Genomic DNA, 22,539 nt, shown 5'->3' on the forward strand with positions numbered 1-22,539 from the left:
CAAAATTTTAGACCAGGATTCAGACAAGATAGTATCTTTGGGATGCAGGCAAAGAGTCCTTTCTGGGCAATTTCTGGCTTACAGATGGAGGAGCTATGGCTCAAGCTTGTTGACCTGCATCATGACATCCAACAGCCATCCACAAAACACATCTTCAAAAGCTGTCCTTTACCATTCTGACTTATAAAACAAAAATGTTTGCTCTGTTATGAAAGGGAGGGGATTAACATATTTGGAATTTAAACCATAATTCAAAGATAATAAAACTAAGTGTTTAAGCAAACCCAGAAGTAATGGGAACTTTTCCTTAACTATGTCATAGCTATTGCCCTATGTCTATGTTCCAGCAGTTTGGCAGACACCAGCCTGGTACTGACTCCATTTTCTCTAGTAAGGTTATAGTTGGTATCTGCAATCTGTACAGCTCTTCCAGTTTTGTGGCATAATGTTCTCTTATATTTTGGTCCCTAGAGTACTTGGATCCACATTACAATGCATCTATTTCCCACAAATAAAATCTGTTCCTGGGGCAAGAGAGCATCAAACATGAGTGGCATCACTGAGCAAGAAAATGGGTGCCACAAATTTACAATCTGTTCCCAATGACACGCCCATGTACAGTGCACAACTTGTGAGCCTTGTGGCCTCACAGGATGTGGGAGCAGTGAGGAAGGATGAGAAGAACAATACCTCTTACTTGATGTCTCTACTTTCACCCTTCTTTTCTGGTCACAATCAATTTCTCCATTGTATGTATGCACTTTCCCATTGCTGGACTGCTAAGCAGTTTCCAGAGAGATTTTGCTAAATTATGTTCATAGAGAAGTTCCATGTAGTATATATTTACAATATATGCTTAGCTCATTCTATATGGTAATTTTCTAGAAGAGAACTAGACCAAATGGTACACCTGTAGAATGCTATATAGTATAATAAATTGCAGCACTGGAAGACTGAACTGTTTAACAAACTGCTCTACTTCTAAAAAGTGTATATTTTCTCATATGTAAATAGACTGAGAATGCAGAATTGCTTGCCATGAGTGATTAAACCTCAGCCACATCACTCACAAGTCACTCCTTATTTGCCTTGAATAACAGAAGCAAGGGAATATAAATTATAGTGTTAAGCACTTCAAAGAGCCAAGCTTTCTTCCATTTGTTAGAGTGTGAACAAAGAAACAGTGATGTGATTCACTATGCTTCTCTCACCTGGACCTAATGTTTCAAGGTTGATCCTCAGAGCAGTATTGACAGCATCAACTGGGAACTTGAAAAATCCCAGGCATCACTTAATAACTCTTGAATAAGAGACTCCAATTACAGGACCCAGAAACCCACATTTAAAAAAAAACCCTAATCTCTCAGGTGATACACTGTAATGATTATGATTAGCAACTGAGAATATTGACTGAGACGGTTGAAGTTATAGTCTATGTGGGGCTCTGTGTCCTTCCTCTCTCTCAATGCTTTGAATTCCTATGAAAAAGAATGGTTTTATTTGGAATTATGTTTGTGCATGTGGATATGAGAATGTGGGTACAGAAAGCCACAGAGGCCACGGAGGAGTGTTGAGTTCCTTCGAGCTGGAGTTGCAGGAAGTTGTGAGCTAAGGTGTCAAGTGCTCTTCTGCTCATTTCTACATTCACAGTGGAGTTTGCTTTTGCTTTGATAGGCATTTTTCCCTATGTGTGTCTGCTGGGCTTCAAACGTGCTATGAGATCAGAAACTTGGGGCAATCCACCTTCCTCTACCTCATGAGTGCTTACAGCTATGTGATACCATGATCAGCAAGAAAAGTTAGGGGTTTGGTCCTAAAACCTAGAAAAAATGCTGGGCTTAAGAATGAAGTACCTTGTAAGCATCTACTGAGATGATCATGCGATTTTTTAAGTTTGTTTATATAGTGGGTTACTTTGATAAATTTTCCTCTGTTGAACCATCCCTGCATCCTTATTTTTGATTTTTATGGTTGGAAATCTAATAAGGGGTCCAGTGCCCTCTAGGCAAAGGGCTCTAACATCACCAAATGAGTCACATCTCCAGCCTTCCATTGTTTTATACCTGTTGCATAATAAAATGCTTAGCATATAGAAAATTTTCAATAACTGTTTGTTAAATGCAACTAATGCTCGCATAAAAACAGAGTTTGGAATACAAATCCAAATATTGTATGATAGAAACAAGAGAGAGAGGCTGGAGCTCAATGGCAAGGTGCTTGCTCAGCATGCTGTGCCACTGAATTTCATGCACAGCACCTCAAAATGGGAGTAACAGGTAAAGTTTGGAGATTCAAATTTGAGTTAAATTGCTTGGATGCCCACATGGGTGAGCCTGGGTAAACTGGATATGGTGGCACACCCCTGAAATCCCAGCATTCTCAAAGTAGAACCTGTAGGGTCAGAAGTTCAAGGCTAACTAGAAAGGTCTAAGGCAGCCTTGGATAAAGGAAAACATGTTTCAATCCAATACATGAATCAATATACACATTACAGACTGGGTGGCTGGTAGTGGTAATGTCCCCCTGTTAACCCAGTACTCTGAAGCAGAGACAGGGAAAGGTCAGTTTCAAGGTCAGCCTCAGCTATATACAAAGCTCTAAATCAAAATAAACAAATAAGCTAACAATACATACACACACACACTCACTCACACACACACACACACACACACACACACACACACACACACAGGGGAAAAGGGAACATGAAAGAGGGGAATGGGCAAACACAAAAATCACCAAAGTGTTGGGCTAAGGTGATAGGAAATTTATACTTTTCCATATTCACTTTTTCTATATTTTACACATTTTAAAAGAATCATATTTTACTTACATTGTAAAAGGAGCAATCATTTTTATGGGTAAAATTATGTTGAATCTGGCTTTCACCTCTGAGGCTGTGTGGGTTTTTGGTTTCGTTGTGTCTGAAAGGGTGCCCTCCTCCATGACAGCCAGCAGAAGGCAGCATTCAACGTCCAAAAAAAAAAAAAAATTAGCCTGGCCCTAACTTAGATGAACTGCTTTTTAAGATAATTATAATAGAGTCTGGGGGCGGTGCATGTTGCTTGATTTTTGTTGTTACTAATATTGTAAGATGGCAGAGTGCTTGCTACCCATCAGTGAGGTCTGTGATTCGGTCCCAGCTCTGAAGAAAAACACACGTACTTGAAAACTTGTTTTTGAACCTCAATATTGTTTATCTGGGCCCACTTTGCTCTTCCAAAGACTACATTGCCTTTACTGAAGGCAAGCTACATCAAATGACATACCAGGTGAATATTATAAGTCGTCCTGTGAAGGAGCAGTGTCATCTGCAATACAACTGTATTTGGAAATGTCATCTTCTTACTGAGCTTAGCTGTCTGCTCCCTGTGGAGTGGAAACTCCACAAACATTTTAAAGCTACACCTGTGTGTCCCACCAAAGGTGCTGGTGACTGAACACATGACTCACACATCATACATGGGTAAGTTCTCCCATCTACCACCAAGCTTCAGGTTTGTCAGCCATCTCTCCACACACACATTAAGCATTTGAAATTAGACACTACTGATATTAGGTGATAGCAACGTTCAGAAGAACGTCCAGAGGATTTTGAGGATCTTCTGTCCTCAAGTAATCGATTACAGACTTCAAATTGCAGAAAAAGCTAGAATGGCTGATCAAGAAAAAACAAAAAAACAAAACAAAACAAACAAACAAAAAAAACCGTATTTCCAAGGCAGGAGTTGGGGTGGAGGAAAAAGATAAGATGGAAAACCCCTCTGCCATAAAGGACCTGGGCTCTTCAGGCTTACAGCCACACATCATGGCTTATCTTAATGGGGCGCTGGGTGCAACTTGGATCCTTACACTTACTGGCAAGTACTTGGCCAATTGAGCCATTTCCCCAAATCTTGTTGTCTTTTCTATACACCCTAAAGGTGCTAGAGACAAAAGAAAATTGAGATAATTTTTACTCCCTAAATTTGAGCCAAACTATGAAGATACTTTTTTTTTCCAGTGTCAGTCTCAGTCTGTGGTAGGCGTCAAGAGTGGACCTGCCTGACTTCCCATTTAGAGTAATAAAGAGTAGCTTCAATGACAAGTGGTCCCATGTCCATCAATAAGTTTCTCCACTGCTCACACTCTACAGCTCAGTTGGACACTGCTCAACTGAGCTGCACATATATTCTCCCTCTACAACCCATGATAAAGGAGTGGATGCTCTCTGGAACATTCCAACTCCACTGCAGAGACCCAGAACAGAGTAACAATCACTAGTCTGTACAATTCCTGAGTGCATATCAAGTGACTTCTTTTGTGAAGCTGGACTCCAGAAAATCAAATAACCCCATTTAAAAATGGGGTACAGAGCTAAACAAAGAATTCTCAACTGAGGAATACCGAAGGACTGAGAGCACCTGAAAAAATGTTCAACATAATTAAGCATCAGGGAAATGCAAATCAAAAGAAACAAGATTTCATTGAGCTCTTCGCTAAAGTCTTATAGAATTCTCTACTAAAACCATCTGGCCCTGGGCTTTTATTGGTTGGGAGGTTCTTAATGACTGCTTCTATTTCCTTGGGGAATTATGGAACTGTTTAGATGGTTTAACTAACCCTTTTTATTATAGAATATTTTCTTTATTTACATTTCAAATGTTATCCCCTTTCAGTGCCCCCCCTTTCCGGAAACCCCCTATCCCATCCTCCCTGTCCCTACTTCTATGAGGGTGTTCCTACACCCACTCCTAACTCCCTGACCTAAAATTCCCCTACAATGGAGGATATATTCACAGGACCAAGGTCCTCTCCTCCCACTGGTGCCTGAGAAGGCCATCCTCTGCTACATATGCAGCTGGAGCCATGGGTCCCTTCATGTGTTTCTGTGTTTGGTAGCTTAGTCCGGTTACCTAATCTTGATTTAACTTTGGTACATGGTATCTGTCTAGAAAACCAGCCATTTCATTCAGATTTTCCAGTTTTGTCAAGTACATGCTTTTGAATGAATTTTTAATTCCCTCATTTTCTGTTGTTATGCCTCCCATTTCATTTCTGATTTTGTTAATTTGGATACTGCTTCAGTGCCTTTTAGTGAGTTTGATTAAGGATTTATCTATCATGTTGATTTTATAAAAAAAATAAATTAATTACAAACAAAAAACAAATCACCCAGCTCTTGATTTTCCTGAGTATTTGTTTTGTTCTCTTTGTGTCTAATTGATTATTTCAACCATGAGTTTGACTATTTTTTGCCATCTAAACCTATTGCATGTTTTTGCTTCTTTTTATTCTAGAGCTTTCAGGAAAAGTCTCTCTTTTTTAAATTTTTTTATTTTTTTATTTTTATTTATTTATTTTTATTAGATATTTTCTCTTTTTATTATTTTTATTAGTTATTTTCCTCATTTACATTTCCAATGCAGTCCCAAAAGTCCCCCATACCCTCCCCCCCCCCCACTACCCTTCCAACCCACACCTACTTTTTGGCCCTGGCCTTCCCCTGTACTGGGGCATATAAAGTTTGTAAGTCCAATAAGCCTCTCTTTCCGGTGATGGCTAACTAGGCCATCTTTTGATACATATGCAGCTAGAGTCAAGAGTTCCAGGGTACTGGTTAGTTCATAATGTTGTTCCACCTAGAGGGTTGCAGATCCCTTTAGCTCCTTGGGTACTTTCTCTAGCTCCACCATTGTGGGCCCTGTGATCCATCCAATAGCTGACTGTGAGCACCCACTTTTGTGTTTGCTAGGCCGCGGCATAGTCTCACAAGAGACAGCTATATCTGGGTCCTTTCAGCAAAATCTTGCTACTGTATGCAGTGGTGTCAGCGTTTGGAGGCTGATTATGTGGTGGATACCCAGATGTGGCAGTGTCTAGATGGCCTTTCCTTTCATCACAGCTCCAAACTTTGTCTCTGTAACTCCTATCATGGGTGTTTTGTTCCCAATTCTAAGAAGGGGCAAAGTGAGAGTTTGAGAGCAAAGAAAACTTATCCTATTACAATTTAATGACCTTTCAGTTGAAATTGTGCTGCATTTGTTCATGTGTTTGTGTATTCATTACTTTGTTTATTCACCTCTTGATTTTTTATGTGAAACTTCATAGTGTAGGGCCAACCTGTCCTGAAACAATACTGTAGTCAAAAGGCTGTCCTAAAATCCAGTATTTACTGAGCCTGGCCTCCAATGCAATCCTTCTGCTTCTGCAGTTTAAGACATGAAATTGTAGATAAAATCTGCAGGTGATGATCATTCGGGGATGTGATATTTTCATTTGTTTGGTTTGGCTTTTAAGAAAGTGTTTCCTTTAAAGCCTGCTGGCTGGAGACACCCATTGTGGTTGAGGATGACAGTAAATCCCCCCTACTTCTGCTTTTAACAGTGCTGGGATTTTACATATACACAGTCCTACCTGGAGTACTCTTCAAAATAGACAAGCTGATTTTTTAAAAGTACAATACCATGCTCATGTAATCCACTGGAACATTAAATGACTGCTGGCTAGGCTGAGTTCTGGGACATAGTGCATGCGTGCAAGCATGAGAATCTGAGTTTGATGCCCAGGATAATGTACTGGAAACCTAATAATATCCTCGAATATGTGTAGGTAAGAAAATGTAATGAGGGTAGGTCAAGAAGATAAGAGTTATTTACATGGACTCTTCAGCTACAGCATAAGTTCATGACCAGACAGGAATACTTCAAAAATGTAGATAAAACATGTACTTCAAATGTATAATTTCCTTCCAATTTGAATGGGAAGTACATAAGTTTAAAAATTCTTTTGGATTTGGGCTTAGTTGCCCTTTCCAATTATAAAACCATAGTCTGCATTCTATCCTCCTCTAGGAACCCCTGAGTAATATTCTGATAGAACCTTGTGGGGAAACCCCCCACTCAATTCCCGATTAGGCGTGCACCCAAAGAATCATGAATAGACTGACCTGATGTAATTACACGAGGTAGTTTAATTATGGAGCTCTGGACCAACATGCATCCCACACAGGAGATAATGGATGTCGGCCATGAGGTTCGAAAGCTAGGGGTTTTTATGGGGTAAGGGACTTAGGGGTGTGGAATTCAGCATAGGACACACTATTGCCTTATTCAAACATCAGCAAAAAATTACATGTATGGTTTGTTTTTCTTTTTCTTTTTCTCAGCCCCAGGCTCACAAACAACCAGCAATTTCTGAGTACTTTAAATGACTTACAGGTCTTGAAATTTCATCTTTCTTTCATTCCCCTCTTCTTCTACTAAGTAATTCTAATCTTAGAATTTCAGAAGTCTATTTCTCTATGTGGAGAATAGAAATCATATTCTTTTTCTATCTTAACTATAGGTTGGTACTGATGCTGGAGGACCATAAGTTGTAACAAAAATAGAATATGAAGGAATAGTAAAGAGGACTTGGCAGGGGCCCTTCTAGCGAGGCTTGAGGGTCTGTGCATGATGTAGATATACATAGATCAGATCTCTGGCTAGAACTGGTGAGATGTCTTTGGGGAACCCGGCTCATTTGCTGTAGCTAGTTGTGACCAGACTACTTTCTGCACCACCTTTTAAGTTATCATACAGATAATTATTATAACAACATGGGTTTAAACACATCATTTAAGACAGTGATGGGCATGGAAGTCCCATAAAGGATCTCAAAAAGAGTAAGGCTGAATCAAGATGGAGTATTTCGAGTTCCAAATAGGGCAAGGGGAAGGAGCACCACGTCTGTACCAGTCTCCATGATTAATTTTGTCAAGAACTCTTTTAGAGTTCTATTCATTCTTTCTATCTGTCCTGAGCTCTGAGGTCTGTACACACAATGTAATTTTCATTTGACCTCTAAATACTTGGCCACATCCTGACTTACCTGGGCAACAAAGACAGGGCCATTATCTGACACTATTGCATTTGGCACTCCGAACCTTGGAAAATTTTTCTTTAATAATCTTGATGACTATCTGAACAGTCTCATTTTTACAGGGAAAAGCTTCTATCCATCTTGAGAATGTTCACAAAAACCAGAAGGTATTCATACACATATTTTTCTCAGTAAAGTCTAACTCTCAGTAGATGTCGGGTCTGTCTTCCCATGGTAGGACTAGTTTTCTTTCTCCAGTTTCTACTATTCTATACAGGGTTTCTTTTACCAGTCTTAATTTGTCTATAACTTGATAGTCTTCAGACTGCCAGGATCATTGCTCTTTGGCATACCTGTTTGGTGGTTTGATCTGCCATCTGATTTCTTTTAGCCACAGCAACTTAGGCCTTTCTCTGCAGATGTCAACAGCCCTCTTTGTCTGTATATTGCTCTGTACAGTGGCAAAAGCATACCTGCTGTCAGTGTAGACTCCTCTTTTACCATTTATAGAGCTTGTATCAAAGCCACAAGTTCAGCTTTCTGTCTACCACTGAGCTGTTGTCCCAGCCTTCTGCTTACCTTCAACCTCGAGGCTACTGCCATCCATGTACCAGCTCAAACTCTCAGGCCAAGGCTGATCTGATCCTTCAGATCATTTCGAGTATCAGTTTCTTTTGCCAGAATGTCATCACAGTGATGAGTAGGTGAAGTCTCAGCCAGTAGTGTAGTGAAGGTCACTCGTTCAGTCAACAAAAAGCACTGATAATCTGTCCGTCATTCAGGAGAACGGTTGGATAATGTTTTTAAGAGCTTTAGTCAGCCATCGGTCAGGGGGACTGAACCACACTTTCTAGGGCATGTGCCAAGTTTTGCCTCAGAGTCAATTTATCTGCGTCGTTGACCAGAAGCCACTATGTGCAGACAAGCAGGTCATTCTACAGCCACCGGGTCTAATTTCTTACAAGTATGCCACAGGTCTTTTCCAGTGTCCCAATCTCTGAGTAAGAACCTCTTTAGCAATAGCTTTGTTCTCAGTCACATCTAGGAGTCCCAAAGCTGGGAACAACTTTAAGTCAGTCTTAATGGCATCCAAGGCCTGTTGTTCCTTATTTCTCTATATGAAGGGCTGTTTATCTCTTTAATTCAGCAAAACCTGAAATCCACAATCTGCAAAAGCCTGCAGTGCCCAGGAACTTTTCTAACTTGTTTTGCACTGGTCGGTGGGGGAATAGGAAACACAGTCTGTATTCTAGCTGCTTCCACAGGTAGGCCACCGGCCTCTTCTAAGGACTCAGCTTCTGTGTTAGCACCCCTTTTGCTATCTCTTTACTTTTAGCCACGAACAGGTGAAGGGTTTGGACATGAGGGGGGCTCCTCTTCTTTTTGTTGGGGCAGTCTCTCACCCAGTGCCATTTTCTTTACAGTAAACACATTGATCTTTAGCCAAAAGCTTTCTTTTGTTGCCAGGTACTATCTAAGTTTTCTATTTTCCCTGACTTTTGTGGCCAGAATTTCATTTCTCTTTTCTCTTTTTAATTCTCTGGCTTCCTGTTTCTTACAGATCATTTCTAAGTGTTAGCATTATTAGCATGTGCCACCCTGCTAGGTTCTAGTCTTTGTCATTTACCTCTCTTTGCTCCTGTTTCCTAACTGTAACGGAGATCTCATATAATGTTTTATCTCTCTCTCTCTCTCTCTCTCTCTATATATATATATATATATATATATATATATATATATATATATATGTATATATCTTTTGTTCCTCCTCTTTGTCTTTGTTTCCTTTGGATGTTATCTAATTATCATATCTTTATCCTGTCACTTATCTTCTTTCATAGTTCTCTTCTACCCTGGTTAATCTTTCTGTCTCACAGCACATCTCTGATTCTGTCTCTGGTCTCTGTCTTTGTCAGCCTCATGTTTCCTTAACTCTTCTTCTTGTCTGACTCTTATTTACTGGTTCTTCCTCTAAATATTTATTCATTTAGAGTATCTTTCTCATCTCAGACTTCTCTAATCTCCTTCATCTCTATTTTTACTTTTCTTCACTGTTAAGCTCTCTATTTGCCACTGTCATCCATCTCTCCTGAGTATGCTGAAGCTTTGCTCTTAGCTCACTTCTTTGCAGACCTCTATCCTTCCTTCCTTTCTCCTCCTCTGCACTTTCTTACCGACTTACCCTGTCCTTCTCTTAACTTCTGTAACTTCCTATTAGCTTGGTCAGATTGTTGGGTCACTTTTTAGTCCTATAGAGATGAGACCCCCATCAGAGCCTGGCAGTTAGATTCGCAGGTGCTCCTTACCTTGAACAGAAACCCCAAGTGGGCAGATTCCTCCCTCACTGGAGCTTGGAACAGACTCACTGCCAGCAGCTCAGGGCGGGGATTCCCTAGAAGAGAAAACATGTAGGGCAGGGAAGGGAGCACAGCTCTCACAGCTGGCTGTACCAGGCCACCCATCTCTCAAAGTGAAAGCACTTTTTCTTTTAACAAGAGACGGGATACAGGGGACAGGGGAATGAGAAGCAGCCAGGGAACCCGTGGCGCACTTGGCTGGCCACTCCCACAGCCTCCTCTATCTCCCCTTCGGCAGCCACAATATCCAGGGCCACTGACTTCTCAGGGACCACCACTCTTTTTCTCTGAGTTTCCTGATCTTATTTCTCCCTAGGCTCCAGGTCCATGGGCAGGACCACAGTGACCTGCTGGCTGCTCCCTGGAGTTGGAGTGGGAGGCAGGGCACCTGAGGATCTGAAAGGAAGTGGTCAGCATAGGTATCTGACAGGATTCTTAGGCTTATTTCAGAGGGCATAACTCAAAACAGTCGTCAGTTGTTAGTCCACGTCCGAACACAAAGAGACACACAATACACACACAGAAACCATTTTCAAGCAACCACCATAGAATCACAGTACCACAGAAATGACAAACACAAGCAAGACCAATACAGGGCGTCTCACACTCAGTTTCCAGAGATAGCCTGACACTATCTGTTCCAGGCATATACTGAACCCTAGCTGCTGCTGGGTTGAGAAGGACTGTTTCAGATCCAACTTCCCAGCTTGACACCAGAGCATCCTCCAGCGTTTTGGCATGTCTCACTGTCACTGCAACCAACCCACATGGACCTCTCTCCATGGGAAGGCCCCCAGAACCTGAGACTGGCCTAAAAGAAAACCAAGATAATTAGTCAACCCCTTGGGACCAAAACCAGACTTGAAACCAGACAAAACAAAAGCAAAACAGAATCAGAAGGTGGTATAATGGAGGACACACAAGTGAACAAATCAGACAGATACACAGACATACAAACAGACCTGCAGGAAGGGATTCCACTTTATCTCCTATGTACAGTGTCCATGTCCCATGACAAAAACCACAAACAAAAACAAAACAGCAACAAAGAAAAAACACCAATATATCTAAGCACACTTGTCCATGCCTGGACTTGTACAACCAGCCAAACCTGACTTCCTGATGGGGGTCAGATTCCACATCGACTCCATTTCTGGCAGAAAAAGCACCTTATTTTTCTTACTCTGTCAGATGACAGTCAGACCTTTCTGACTGTCCCTCACCCTGGGCACTTCCTCCAGGGTCACCCTTGAAATGTCTTCCAAGGATGCAGCCTAAGGAGCCTTAGAATGTCTTCCTCCACAGCCAGTAGGCCCTCAGAGTCCACAGTGGCAGCTGCCAGAATACAGAATACCAGAACTGAAAAACCAAGACACAAGGTGGGACTCAAACCCACAATCTCAGAACTGAAAAACCAACACACAAATTCAGTGGTGCCACACTTAGACACTTAGACAACAGACAACATACAAGACGCACACAAACAAGCGTACCTCCAAGGGGTCTTTCAGGGTTCCTTGGTGTCACGCAGATCTCGGTGGGACCTTCAAATGATAGAACATAGTGGGGAATCCCCTACTCAATACCCTATATGGTGTGCACCCCAAAAAAAATCACGAAGGGCCATCTTGATGTAATTAGACGAGGTAGTTTAATTATGGAGCTCCAAACTCACATGCATCCCACACAGGAGATAAGGATGTCAGCCACGAGGCTTGAAAGCTAGGAGTTTTTATGGGGTAAGGGGCTTAGGGGTGTGGAATTGAGCATAGTGACACACTATTGTCTTATTCAAACATCAGCAGAAAAATTACATGTATGTGCAGGGTGTCAGAGTTCTGTGAGTTGTTGACTCAGTTTAGATAGCCCTGTTATGTCCTCACATTCCTCTTTATCTTTAAGGTTAAGCTATTCCCAGTAATGTTTTAACTACAGGGCATACCTGGGTTTGTTTTTCCTTTTTCTCAGCCCCAGGCAGCCTCTAGACTCACAAACAACCAACAATTTCTGAGTACTTTATATGACTTACAGGTCTTGAAATTTCATCTTTCTTTCAATTCTATTTTTTCTCACCTCTGACACCATATAGTTAAGAACATTGGGTGGGCTGTTTCCTCAAACAACATGGATTGATTCCCATCACATGGCCATCTTCTGGACTGCACAGGCATCAGGTACACACTTGAGTCACAGGCAAAATGGAGGCAAAATAACCAAAAAGATGAACTGAGAAATCAAAATGAAAAGAAATAAAACAAATTGAAATTAGTGTGAACAGTATTATTTAGAGCCCGTTAGTAATGATCAGGATTTCCCTAGTATACAACAGAGAATACATTTAAGGAGCTAGTAGAAAAGCTTGTGGCATGATGAAGTTCTTCCAGGTTTTCCAGCCCAGCGGTTGAACTTTGTGAAAATGCCCCCTGGGAGCAGAGTAATCTTGTCTCTAAAGCCATGTGCCTAAAAGTAAAATTTTAAATATTTATATTTCAAGTGACAGAAGAAGTGAGCATTAATTTCCTTGGTTTCCTTGATTGTTCTTAGGAAACATTATTAGAAGTTGTTTGAGGAGGAAGAGAATAAAGGGTCACTTTCTGGTCTGCCATATTAGCGTATTAATTTCCTTAACTAATGGCAGAACTTTCAGTCTTATATTCTTTGCGGTGTACCAAACCAATATGAGAGTCTAAAGTTGGGCCTTTGGGAGGATATGGATAGATGAAGAGGTAGTAACTGTTTTTTTTGTTTTGTTTTGTTTTGTTTTGTTTTTGTTTTTGTTTTTTCGTTTAGAAAATATCTTTCCTTTCAGACTGCCTATTGAGCACGCTTCAACCCCAGTTCCCCCCCCCTTTTTTTTCTGCTACTGGGTTCTGGGGCCAAGAGATCCAAAACATGGCTATCTAACTACAGGTCCCTGGTATCAAAATCCATACAATGCTTTCCAGAACACACATGCAAGTACATGACCACATAGATATGCACATACAAATACTTACAAAATAAATATATAAAAGGTCCAAGATGTCATTCTTATACTTGCCATTATTAGTAATATCCCAAAGTACATTATAAATGTTACTTAAGGTAAAAGGTGTTAAATATACCAGAATTGGATTTAAAAGCAAACACATGCCTAAAATTGTGGCTCTCTGTTTACCAAGTGTATCTTTTGGACAGTAAAACAAAAAAGTCCTGTTTCAGAGTTCTGTGGTATTCTCTTGCATTAACAAGACAGCATAACAGATGTCCTCAACTATAGTCTCAAAAATATTTATGGAGTGTACACTATTAATTTAACACTTGGCACTCTAATATTTGAGCAATGAACAATGCTCTCTTCTTAAATTTCTAATTATCTAGTTAAGAAAGCCACTAAGGAAATCTGTACAATCCCCATTTTTAAGGCTTCTGGAAATAAGTATAGCATGAATCTCAGAGAGTGAGAGAAACCTGTCACTTAACTTGTCTCCACCCATCATAGGTGATGAAACCCAGGGTCTCCCATGTACTGGAGCAGAGATTCATGAATTTTCCCCCATCTCCTCTGTCACATTCTTTAGTGTGTCCACTATATGAAGTACCTTCTCAGTTGTGATTCAGTGTGTAGAAAACTTGTCTTGTATTAATATTTTGTAATTGTTGAATAATGCTCTCACAAAATTAATGCTCCAGATAAAAGTATTAATAGAATTTACAAGGTAACGAGGGTCCTCAGTCTAAAATTTCTTTGCTTGAGTTTTTAATAAATGTTGTATGGGATCATTCCTGTATAAAAATGGAGAGCACACACCTGGAAATGTAGTTATCCTTGTACTTTACATGCCTAACACAGATAAATACCTGCATTCAATATAATGGTACATGCTTATAATCCCCCTCCAGTAATGGAGCATAGTGGATGTAGATCTGAATGTTGTATTCACAAGACCCTCAGTTTCCTACTCCAGGTCCACAGACAGATTGTTTTCAGGCTCTTCATAAAAGACTGGACGTGGAGGCTCACCCTGTAGCCAGAAGACTGGGGCAGGTGAAACAGGTTTATATAATTTTGAGTAAAATCTGAACCGCAAAGTGATACCTGGTCTCAACGATGTGCAAAACATACATTTTAAAAAACAGGGTTCTTTGGTTTTGCTTTTGATTTTCTTTTTAAATGACCGTAGTATGGCTTGTGAAACAACATCTTGCCAATCCAATTCTGTGCTCCTTTGGATGCTGTGGCTATGGTGATTTGGGGACAGCAGTTGTAGGATCCATGACACTAGGTACATATGTAGCAGAGGGTGGGCTTATCTGATATCAATGGGAAGGGAGGCCATTGGTCCTGTGGAGGCTTGATGCCCCAGTGTAGTGGGAAGCTAGATCTGTGAGGTGGGAGTGGGTGAGTATGTGGAGGAGCACCCTCATCAAGTCAAAGGAGAGTGGGAGAATGGGGAGGTGGAGTTTGTGGAGGGGTAACAGGGAAGGGGATATTATTTGAAACGTAAATGCATAAAAGGAATAATAAAAATAAAATAAAATAAAATAAAAACAGGAGAACAGTCAAAGGCCTGCATTTGTAAACTGTGTTTGTTCAGAAGTAGGGTGCAGCTTAGTTTGCAGAGTGCTTGATGAGCATGCACAAAGTACTGAGTTTTATCCTCAGCACCGCCAACCACCTGGAAAAGCAGCTTGCATCCAAGGCAGCTTGGATGCTGGGAAGTGTTTGCTGATGTTAACTTGAAATGGCTATCTCCAGAAAGGCTGTGCCAGAGCCTGACTGATACAGAGGTAGGGTAGATGCTCACAGCCAGCCATTGGACTGAGTTTGGGGTTCCATGATGGAGGAGTTGGAGAAGACATTGAAGGAGCTGAGGGGGTTTTGCAGCCCCATGGATGGAGTAACAGTGTCAACAGGCCAGACTCCACCACCCCCACCCCCATAGCTCCCGGGAAGTAGACCACCAAGCAAAGAATACACATGGAGGAACCCATGTTGCTGGTCACATATGAGGCAGAGAAGAATGAGAAGTCTTTGGGCCTGAGGGTGTTCATTGCTCTGGTGTAAGGAAATGCCAGAGCAGGAAGAAGGGAGTGCTCAGGTGGGTAGATGAGCACCCTCATAGAGGGAGGGAGAGTGGGAATGGGATAGGGCATTTTAAGCTATTATATAGGCATCTGGTATTAAACAGTGTTTGAACAGGAAAATTGCCTACAGGGTAAGAGCACATGCAAAAGAAGAATGAGGACCTGGAACCCATACAAAAAGCAGAGCTTGGTCTTGGTCAAGGGTACATCTGTAATCCCAGTGTTCTTAGAATGGAGATAGGATCTGACTAGCTGTGACTTAGCTCGAAGTACTGTAAGACGCCCTATCTCAAGGGAGGAATTTGGAAAGTAAGAGCAGGACACCTGATGACACCTTCACTCAACCTCCTTGAAGCTCATAAGTATGTGCTCTCACCCTTTCTCTCTCTCTCTCTCTCTCTCTCTCTCTCTCTCTCTCTCTCTCTCTCTCTCTCTCTCACACACACACACACACACACACACATAGAGGCAATTCTGGGAACATTATTTTGTGAAGGAATAGGTTACAATTTTAAGCACAGTCTCCATTCTTTGGTGCAGAGATGAAATACTTCCTTCTGACTGGAACAAGTGAGTTTGACAGAAAGTGGTCTAGAACTTGCAGGATGAGATTTTTGATACTAATTTTGGTTTGGTTTGATTTGGTTTAGGTTTAGGTTTTCCTTTGTTTGTTTGTTTTATTTGTTTATTTTCATGGATTGGACCCAGGACTTTACACTCACTAAGCAAGTGTTCTACCACTGAGAACCATCCTAGGCTCCTTAACGGGTTTTTGATTTTTATCTTTGTTGGTTTGAAATGATATTTCATGGAAGCCAGACTGCCTATGTAGTGATGACATTAACTCCAGATTCTCTCCTTTCCATCTTCTGGAATTACAGACACTGTACCACTACCCCTAGTTTTATGGAGTGCTTAGGCTCCAGCCAAGGGAGATATGTATGATAGACAAGGACTCTACCAATTTAACTACATCCCCAGGCCAAAGTTTAGGGTATAGTTGATAAATTTAGAAAGAAAAAAATGTGTTCACTTTTGCTGTTGTCCAAGATACTCCCAACTGAAAATATTGTAAAATATATTGAAATTGAAATCATCTATGCATTGCAAATAGTTTTGAACCATTCAAGAATTGCATCACTGAGAAAAGTAAAGAAAACCAAAGTGGTGATAGTGAACCTTGCATGCAACCAAATTTCTGGTAGCAATGAGACAAGTGCTAGGTTTATAGGCAAGAGCTATTACACCCTGACAATATAAAAATGTTTTGAGAGGTTCTTGCCACATATGCCTAACTAATTAAGTTGGATCTCTGGGATCCTTGTAGAAGTTGGTGGAGAAAGTAGGTTCATGCAACGTTGGCTTCTGACTTCTGCATGCACACCACAGAATACACACCCACACATATCATGGATAAAATACACAATAGTTTTCACTATTATAAGAAAATTAGAATTTAGTTCCTTAAGTTTATGAATCTTGTACTACCTGATTTGATGTAAATAATTTCTTATGAGAACCATTGCCCTTTTCATCCTGAGTATGTACTGGACAACTGTGCTACAATCCCAGCCCAGAAAATATTCCTTACATAAATATGATTAGTTTATAATTATATTCAAGTTTTGCATTTATAATATTCTCTGTGCTAGCACTTTCTTCCTAATGTCAGTTACTTTGACCATTTAGAAGTGTTTTAGCAGGGCATGGTAATGCCAAATATAGGGGTATTTTGCTTGCTAAGCAACATATACTAGTTTAAAGCTAGATTTTTTAGTACTGTCCGTATAATGTTAGTCACTTACTCTTATGGATTATCATAGACACTTGTCAAAGTGTTTACTGTCTCCTTTTGAGTGATTCACTAATCTGCCTCTCTGGTTTAAGAGCTGAAAAGAATGAAAATAAAGCTAAGTTATTACCAGATCCATTTATTTCAATTGTACCAAGCCAACTTTTTGCTACCTTTATAGCATTTTTTTCCACTCACTTAGTTTTTCTCCCTAGAATTAAGTATTTGTTTACATTCAAATATAAATTTTTAATGACCAGTGGTGAGAGAATAATTTGGAATATTTTATTTGATCTTAAGGAGTTGTATTACAGAACATTCTTAAATGTAGATGTAGCTCATTTGGTAGGGTACTTAGCTAGCGTGCATGAAACCCTGAGTTCAATCCTCATTACCATATTGTACCATTTGTAGTGGCAAGTGTCTTTAATCCTAGTGTTGAAGAGGATGAAGGGGGAGTTTAAAAGTTCAAGATCACAATTGAATATGTAGTAAGTTACTGGTTGTCATAAAATTCTACAAGCTCCACCCAAAATATCTCTTTTTTCTTAATTAGGATGCCAAATGGTTTAGTTGGTAAAATGCACAAGACACCTAATTTTCATTATTTTTATGTTACATTCATATAATTATCCTTGTGAAAGTGAAATGGTCTATAGGTTAGTTCCATAAACTAGTACATAAAAAGTATTGTCATTCATTCTATGAGAAAATCACTGACAGAAATAGTCTTGAGAAGCTGACGTGGTGTTACAAGCCTATAATTCCAAACTTCATGAGAATCACATGTTTCAGTCTAACCTAAACATTTTAATGAGAACTTCTCAAAAAATCAAAGGAGGGGAGGAATAGAGGAAGTAAGAAAAGAAGGAGGGGTTTAAAATATACACTTATGGCTTAAATAAATCATCAACTGTCTTATTTATATTATATAACTGGGATCCTTTGCAGACAAGACAAGTCAACAGAGACAGATGAACAAGGAGCAATGGAAATCAATCAGAAGAGAGACAGCTAAAATTAGAAAGAAACCAATTTTTCTTCAGGTGATTACATGGCCTCTCCCAATCTCATGACCACCACATTGGCAGATATCATGGCCACTATTCCAGAAGATCACATAGCTGATTCAGGAGAGCTCCTATTCACTCAGATAGATCTCATGTCTACTCAGGTAGAACTAATAGCTATACAGATAGACCACACCATGACCTCTCAGAAAGTCCACTTCATAACCATTCAGATATAGTACACTATGACTTCTCAGATAGACCATATCATGTCCTATTAGTTAGACTACACCATTAACCTCCCAGATAGAATGTATCATGACCTCTCAGATAGACTGCATCATGAACTCTCAGTTAGACCACATCCTGACCTCTCAGGAATGCCACACCAGGACCTCCCAGTTAAACCACTTCATGACCTATCAGGTAGACAACCACATGATAATTCAAGTATGCCATATTATGAGTAAGCAGTTAGACCATATCCTGACCTCTCAGGTAGACCATACCATGACCTCTCAGACCACACCATGAACTTTCAGGTAGACCACTTCATGACCTCTCAGGTATACCACACCATGACTGCTCAGATATACTACACCATGACCACTCAGATATACCATACCATGACCTACCAGTTAGACCACATCTTGACCACTCAGCCCACTTCATGACCTCTCAGGTAGACCACATCATGACTACTTAGGTACACCATGTCAATACCACTCAGGTAGACAAACTCATGATAATTCAAGTAGACCATACCATGAGTAATCAGGTAGACCATATCATGACCACTCAGATAGACTGCACCATGAACTCTCAGACTACTTCATAACTACTCAGGTAGACCACTTCATAACCATACAGTTAGGCTTCAACATGGCCATTCAGATAGATTTCATCTTAAGCATACAGTGAGAGTTCTTCCCAGCCACTCAAGGATAGCTCATCCTGGCAATACAGAGAGAGATAATCAAGTCCAAAGAGGGAGAGCTCATGATAACCATACATAGTTAGCTCATCTTATTATGACAGCACATTTCATCATGACCACTCAGGGAGAGCTTATCATGGTCATGCAGGGAAAGCTCAAAACAACTAGTCATGGAGAGCTCATAACAACCAGTCATGGAGAGATCATAACATCCAGTCACAGAGAGGCCGTGACAACCAGACATGGAGAGGTCATAATAATCATTCATGGAGTGCTTGTAACATCTGGTCACAGAGAGATCATTATGACTGTTCATTGAGATCTAGTACCATCCAGTCATGGATGTTTCATGAATCAGAAAGATACCATGGTTGAAGAGGAAGAAATGGACCAAGGGATGCATCACCACCAGGAACTAAGACAGAAATTGATAGGTAGAAACATAATCAGTACTTCATCTATGTTAGTACAATGTTTGGAATGATATAGAAATGTATAAGCATTTCTGTGTCTTTTTAAAAAGATTTATTTATTTATTATAAGTAAGTACACTATAGCTGTCTTCAGATACACCAGAAGAGGGCATCAGTTCTCACTACAGATGGCTATGAGACACCATGTGGTTGCTGAGATTTGAACTCAGGACCTTTGGAAGATCAGTCAGTGCTCCTAACCGCTGAGGATCTCTCTAGCCCCCATATCTGTGTCTAAATAACTAAATTTGTATTTTCTCAATTCAGACACTATTCCACACCGTCAGAGAAACTTGTCTACTAACAAACTATAGAAATATCCTTGAAAGGATAGTCTTTCAGACACTGTTCCAATTCAGGTATGTATTGGAATAATTTTCTGGCTCATAATATCAACTCACATGCATATGCAATTGCCTAAGATTGTTTACTAGTTTCTGGCATTTCCTACTAGGCCTATGCACTACTCAGAGTAGCTACACCCTTTGCATCTTCCAAGCTGGTAAGCAAGACAATATACCAACAGATTATGCTAAATTGATATGATAGAGTATGACTCATGGTAATCAACCTGTTTCTTTACTTTATCTCCTTGCTTAGGAGTCATTACGGCTTTATCAGGCAAATTATCTCCCCCTCTGTGTGTGTTTGTATATATGTGAGTATATATATCTATATGAAAGAGTGTGCATGTTTGTTTGTGTGTGAGTTTGTATGTTGTTGTTGTGCTAATTGTGATAGAGTCTGTACACATTAGGCAAGTGATTTATGTCTAAGACACAACCTCAGCCCAACAAGTATATCTTACAGCAGTTTCTCCAAATCCACTCTCCAAAGTGTATGCTCTCTTTACCTGTATGTTCTTGCCTTCAAATTATGTGAGGCAAACAGGGCAACAGCCATAAGCTATGTTATTTTGGGAGTCTCTTCTATTCCTGTGTCTAACACTTGAAGAGGAGGTTTCCCATACCTAGCACAGGGCGTATGTTAGGTAGTCTATGATCCTTGTTGCAAGAACTGGCACTTAGAATTGTAAAACTTCATTCAAACTACATACGTAAATCTCTTTAAATATGCACTTACAGATTCAACACAATCCCCATCAAAATTCAAACTCAATTATTCATTGACTTAGAAAGGGCAATTTGCAAATTCATCTGGAAAAATAAAAAAACCTAGGATATGAAAAACTATTCTGAACAATAAAAGCACCTGTGGTGGAATTACCATGCATGACATTAAGCTGTACTACAGAGCAATTGTGATTAAAAACTGCATGATACTGGTACAGTGACAGACAGGTAGATAAATGGAATAAAATCGAAGAACCAGAAATGAATCCACATAGCTTTGGTCACTTGATCTTTGACAATGGACCTAAAACCATCCAGTGGAAAAAAGACAGCATTCTCAACCGATGGTGGTGGCACAATTGGTGGTTATCATGAAGAAGAATGTGAATTGATCAATTCTTATCTCCTTGTACAAAGCTCAAGTCTAAGTAGATCAATCAGCTCCACATAATACCAGAGACACTGAAATTAATAGAGGAGAAATTAAGGAAAAACCTCGAATATATGGGCACAGGGAAAAATTCCTAAAAAGAACAGTAATGGCTTGAGCGATAATATCAAGAATTGACAAATGGTACCTCATAAAATTGCAAAGCTTCTGTAAGGCAAAAGACACTGCCAATAAGACAAAAAGGCCACCAACAGATTGGGAAAGGATATTTACCAATCCTAAATCTGATAGGGGAATAATATCCAATATATACAAAGAGCTCAAGAAGCTGGACTCCAGAAATTCAAATAACCCCATTAAAAATGGGGTTCAGAGCTAAACAAAGAATTCTCAACTGGAGAAGACTTAATGGCTGAGAAGCACCTGAAAAAATGTTCAACATCCTTAATCATCAGGGAAATGCAAATCAAAACAGCACTGAGATTCCACCTTACACCAGTGAGAATGGCTAGGATCAAAAATTCAGGTGACAGCAGATGCTGGCAAGGATGTGGAGAAAGAGGAATGCTCCTCCATTGATGGTGGGATTGAAACCTTGTACAACCACTCTGGAAGTCATTGTGGAGGTTCCTCAGAAAATTGGATATCATACTCCTGGATGATCCATCAATACCTCTCCTGAGCATATACCCAGAAGAAGTTCCAACTGGTAATAAGAACATATGCTCCAATATGTTCATAGCAACCTTATTTATAATAGCCAGAAGCTGGAAAGAACCCAGATGTCCCTCAACAGAAGAATGGATACAGAAAATATGGTACATTTACACAATGGAGTACTACTCAGCTATTAAAAATGGATTTATGAAATTCTTGGACAAATGGATGTATGTGGAGGATATCATCCTTAGTGAGGTAACCCTATCACAAAAGAAGTCATTAGATATGAACTCACTGATAAGTGAATATAAGCCCAGTAACATAGAACACCCAAGATACAATTTGCAAAATACAAGAAAATCAAGAAGAGGGAAGACCAATGGGTGAATACTTCATTACTCCTTAGAATAGGGAACAAAATACCCATGAAAGGAGTTACAGAGACAAAGAATGGAGCTAAGATGAAAGGATGGACTATCCCTAGACTTCCCCACGCAGGGATCCATCCCATAATCAGCCACCATACTCAGACACTATTTCATATGCCAGAAAGATTTTGCTGAAGGGACCATGTTATAGCTGTCTCCTATGAGGCTATGCCAGTGCCTGGCAAATAGAGAAATGGATGCTCACAGTCATCTATAGGATGGAACACAGGGCCCCCAATGGAGGAGGTAGAGAAGGTACACATTGAACTGAAGGGGTCTGCAAACCTATAGGTGTAAGAACAGTATGAACTTAACAGTACCCCAGAGCTCGTGTCTCTAGCTGCATATGTAGCAGATGGCCTAATTGGCCATCACTGGCAATAAAGGCCCCTTGGTATTGCAAACTTTATATGCCCCAGTACAGGGGAATGTGAGGGCCAAGACACAGGAGTGGTTCGGTAGGGGAGCAGTGTGGAAGGAGGGTTTTTGGAATTTTCGGAATACCATAT

The 22,539-nt window shown here is 40.2% G+C and overlaps 1 pseudogene; it reads left to right on the plus strand.

Annotated features, from left to right (window-relative positions):
- The first annotated feature begins 571 nt into the window (after window positions 1–571).
- Window positions 572–19,443, plus strand: LOC100503973 (annotated as a pseudogene).
- Window positions 19,444–22,539: the final 3,096 nt, after the last annotated feature.

The sequence above is a fragment of the Mus musculus genome, chromosome X, assembly GCF_000001635.26.
Source record: "Mus musculus strain C57BL/6J chromosome X, GRCm38.p6 C57BL/6J".
In the NCBI taxonomy this organism is placed as follows: Eukaryota; Metazoa; Chordata; class Mammalia; order Rodentia; family Muridae; genus Mus; species Mus musculus.